The sequence below is a fragment of the Ailuropoda melanoleuca genome, unplaced genomic scaffold (assembly GCF_002007445.2).
Source record: "Ailuropoda melanoleuca isolate Jingjing unplaced genomic scaffold, ASM200744v2 unplaced-scaffold8465, whole genome shotgun sequence".
Lineage (NCBI taxonomy): Eukaryota > Metazoa > Chordata > Mammalia > Carnivora > Ursidae > Ailuropoda > Ailuropoda melanoleuca.
In genome coordinates, this window is record NW_023253842.1 from 2,873 (window position 1) to 7,621 (window position 4,749).

General features: G+C 39.4%; 1 long non-coding RNA gene across 1 annotated transcript; it reads right to left on the minus strand.

Annotated features, from left to right (window-relative positions):
- Positions 1-287: 287 nt before the first annotated feature.
- Positions 288-4,743, minus strand: LOC105239803. The gene is made up of 3 exons (XR_002143731.2): positions 4,535-4,743; positions 1,547-1,706; positions 288-422 (listed from the first exon to the last, which is right to left on the minus strand). It is a non-coding gene; the product is annotated as an uncharacterized LOC105239803 (long non-coding RNA).
- Positions 4,744-4,749: the final 6 nt, after the last annotated feature.

Genomic DNA, 4,749 nt, shown 5'->3' on the forward strand with positions numbered 1-4,749 from the left:
ATAATTTTTTGCATACTCCACATTTTCTTAAAAGGGTTGTCATGGATTGTCTTCACATTTATACTTTAACTCCTCAGACCATTCTGTTCAGTCTTCTGTGCCCAAAATTAGTGAAACAAGACAGCAATGATCACAAGAGACTTGCAATGACACTTTTTAGTTTTTAAGTAGGGTGAGCATACATGGCAGATTGCGTGGGACAGGGCTGGTTCGTGACTACTGGGACTATAATGTCAGCGTAGCCATGTGTTTCTCTTCATTCTATGGTAGGTCTTCACAGCCTTTGAAGCTGCTCTTTGTCTCTTATGTGTCCTTTGATTGTTGATGACCTCTGGGCTCTGTCATGGGCCGTGTCCCTTCTCACTCTATTCGCTCTCCTGGGAACTTGCCCCAATTCCCATAGTTTGGTTTACACCTGTAAACTGATGATTCCTAAATCAGTACCTCTAACATGCAAAGCAACGTTTTCTGGGTATTTTTAAGATATCTCAAATCTAATGTAATCTGGGTGTCATCCTTGACATCTCCCCTCCCCTCCATCTCCTGTTTCTCCAGTCAGCCAAAATCTCTGGCAACCTAACCTCCTAAATATTTCATACACTCGTCCCCAGCCTTACTACCACTGTCCGATTCTCTTGTTCTTAACTCTTTCACTTCATACCTTTAAGTTACCTACCAGACCACAGCCAGAAAACTCAGTCCTATATAACAACCTGAAATAATATAGACAGTGCTCAAGTCACTCTCTTTTTAAAATCACTTCAGAAAACCTCCCATTGCCTAGTGATTTTTTTTTTTAAAGTGTGGTCCATGAACAGTCTTTATCATACTCCCCCCCTGGATTACATATTAAAAAACCTGAAGCCCGAAGTCTGGCTTCCATCACAGTTACTGAATCAGAATTTACGGGTGATAGAGGCCTAGAAGTTTCTATTCTTAACACCACCAGATGATTTTTCATGTTCTTTAATGTTTGAGAACTACTGGCCTAGGCCTGTATCAATCATCCAAAGCTATTTATGAGAGCAGCCAAAGCCTTCCATGGTGTGATTCTCACTAATTTCTCACTAATTTTTTTTAGCCTGACTAAAACTGTACATTCGATTAATACAGATTTCTGTACCTTCCTGCTTTTACCTTTCTGTTTAGCTTCTGTATATCTTCACCATTCCCTCTAACTAAAATACTTCTCCCTGCTTACTTCACCTGACCCACTCATAAATATATTAAAAGTCTTCAGATTGTTGCAAGCCTGCCTGGCCTCTCCCGCCCAGCTCTGCCTCCTGAGTGTGTTACTGCTGAGCTCTGTCATCATGCCTGTCACGTAGTTAATACTCAATAAAGGTTTGACAAATTGAGTTTAATAATAGACTTATATGAAGCTTCTTAGAATGTATGGATTCTCTCCATTATTTTTATTGCATAACAAATCACCACAAAACTTGGAGGCTTTACATAACAACTTATTTAACTTCTAATTCTGTGGGTTGACAGTTTGGCCTGGGATCAGTTGGGCAGTTCTGCTGATACAATTTGGGCTCCTTACCTGTCTGTGGTCAGCTGCTGGCCAGCTGGGCAGCTTTGCTTCAGGGGGCTTCGGCGGGCTGATTGTGGGCTGGCGCAGTGACAATTTGCAGCGACTCCTTCATCCTGTAGAAGCCTAGACCGACCAGGCTTGAGGCGTGTTCAGATGGAGGCAGCAGGTTCTAGGAGAGAGACAGAGAGAGAGAAAGAGTGGGAGAAGGAGGTGGGAAGAAAAACTGAAAGTTCTTTTGAGTATTATTCTCGGAACTGGCACAAAATCGTTTTTGCCACTTCTTACTAGCCAAAGCAAATGACCACACCAGCCCCAATTCGTAATGGGCAAATAGCCTTCATGCCTTGGTCAGAGGCACTACAAAGTATTATGGCCATTTTTGCAATCTACTGCATGGGTCTAATGTATCTAAATTCATAATTGTCATTTATAATATAACTTTAAACTGGATTCTAATATTTTATCACTACCATCGCTCTCACTTTGTAAATACCCTTATTTCATTTTATCTTCAAACCATTCCATTGCCAAATGTTACTGTTTCTTTTCTAGCTCTGTCACCTAATTTCTGTTCAGTTAGCCTGTTCCAGAGTACCGAACCTTTGCATCTATTCATGAGCAATATGAATAAGCATGTACCATTTAGTTAATTACTTGGATTTGGTTAAGTCTTCAAATGAAGCCAACATTCCCAGGCACAGCAAACTACAGACTCTGAGAGTGGACATGCTGCCAATCAGAAAACATGCCATCCTTGTATCCTTGAATGTTACCTTTCATTTTCAGCTTACTGCCTTAAAACATGCACAATACCTAGCTTTCATTCTGTCATATCAGTTGACCTATTTTCTGTTTTGAAAGTGATTTTCATCTTTCTGCCTACTAGAGGGGTTCTTTACTGCTAAAAAGAGCTTTCCTTAAAGGGCAAAACCATCCAAGGTCAAGTCTGTTGGCCTCTTCCCTGGTAGGGTGGGTTATGCTCTGACTTAGAGCTCGTGCTCTGAACCCTAGCATTCATTATTAGAGTCTGTGCCTTCCTGTCCTGATTTCCATGGTTAGTCTGGGACCTTTAACTTTATTGGCATTTAACTTTATTGGCATTTAATTTCATTTCCTCACCGGACCTTAGAAGGAAATCTAGCAGTATCTGATATTTGCAAATAACATGAGACGCAAGAAGGGCATGGAAATTATTAAGTGGGCTTTTGAGTTTTCTACCCTAGGGACTTTTTTTTTTTTTTTTTGGCCTTNTTTTTGGCCTTATTGCTTCTCTAATTTTCCTCCTCATGGATTCTGAATTAAACTCTCAGCAATCTTTAATTTTTTTTCTTTAACACAGAAATGGATTTTATGCAAGGAGTTGGGAACTGGACATTTCTGTTTCCAAGAAGCAACATAATTTCTTTCTTATTTTTGAGGACACCTTGGTCACCGTGCTTCCCTGTTTGTGGCCTCACTGAAGCTTAGCATCCAAGCCTGTCATTCACCAAGGGGAAAAAGTCATAGAATTTGCTTTGTGACCTGGGATATATGGGATGTAAGTGTGTGTTACAAACCTTAATGCATAAAGCTGCTACTTTTGATACAGTCTGGCTCTTGGAGAGATGGGATTTAACTGCTTATAATGAGAATTTGATGTGACTAGAAATTGAGCAGAAGCATCTTTTTATTGAAGGTGGTGAGCCTTATAACAATCATTTAGTGCCAGAAGTTATTGTTTTTCACATTACTTTTCAACTGTAAAACCTTTCAGAACCTTATAAGAAAATCCTATCCTTGTTCAAGCCACAAAAAACTTGGTAACTTTTTCTTTATAATCACATGAAGAAAAATAGCATAGTAATATCCCTTCACCCCCGCTTTTAAACATCTGTCTCAGATGTTCTTTACGTTAAAGGTCTTCTTTCCCTCTTTCTAGGTCAGAACTGTCCTCTGATGAAATCTCGTTTTCCCTCTTTTTCCCCCTGCGAGAATCTCAAGGAAAAAGAGAAAAGAATAAAGAGAAAGAAAAAAAGAAATCCAGACATGATGCTGGAGACTTGAAATGTACAGAGAAACTTTTTGAAAAAAAAAAAATGTTCTTTAGACTTTAGTTAGAATCTTTCTTACAATGTGTGCATAAATAAACATTTCGGTCGCTGCAGATTTTTACAAGAGGATGGGTGCCAACAAACCTCGAATCAGATGTTCGAATTGAAGTTAGGGAAAAATCATTCTATTTCTTGCTCCATTCACAAATCACTTTAGAAACAGTCATATGAATTTTCTCACTCAGTTTTTCCATTTATAAAATGGGTATCAATTCAAGTGAAAAAAATTTGTGAGTTGATTTCTGTTTCAGAAGTATATTTTTATTTCATCTCAGGTGTCATTTTTAAGCAGTAGTAAACGCTTCCCCACCAGAGAATGTATTTAGAAAAATTAGTGAGTAGAGATTTGTAATTCTTAAAAAGTTTTTTCTGGGGGGCTTTTAGTGGATCTGATAAAAAATATTTTAAGTTCCAATCTTCTGCAAATATGTGAGTTATGCCATTAGCGAGTTTAGCTCTACTTTATACATTCTGTTGAACTTCAGTGCGGTCTTCCTAAGTATTTTTCTCTGGTTTGGCAACTATTCCCTATAGAAAAGCAGGATATTAAAAGGGTCACTTCAGTTTTCACCAAAATGACAGTGAAGGTTTTGTCAACCTGTGTGAGACTGATTTTTTAAAATCGATACCAGTATTTACGAGCTTTCAGGATTAAGAAGATCTTACGTTCCATGCACAGGGCTGGCTGTCCTCACAGCTGTAGAAGAGAGGACAGGACAAGTCTGTCATTCTCTTGGGTAGTTAGGTGTGCTTAGAAGAGGTACAGGATGGTGGCAGAAGGGCTTTCAGGAGATGTCTTGCAGACTGTAGGCTTGTGAGGACCACATACTTCTGTGGTCATCTCCGCAGAGAAAATGATGTTGGGTCAACCCCATCGTGTGAAATTAGAGGAGAAATATTTCCTTACTTGTGTTTCCTGCTGCTCCTCTGACGTGATGTCCTGAGATGTGAGGATGCTGGGGGGAGGCCAGTCTCTGCACAGCACTCAGGTGACTCCAGGAAAATTGATGGACAGAGTGACAGCCGCCCTAATGCAACTGTGGACTTTAATTTTAGCAGGTATAAAAGCTATCTCTGGAGTGAAATGTAAATAAATAATTCAATATATGAGGAACAAGAGCA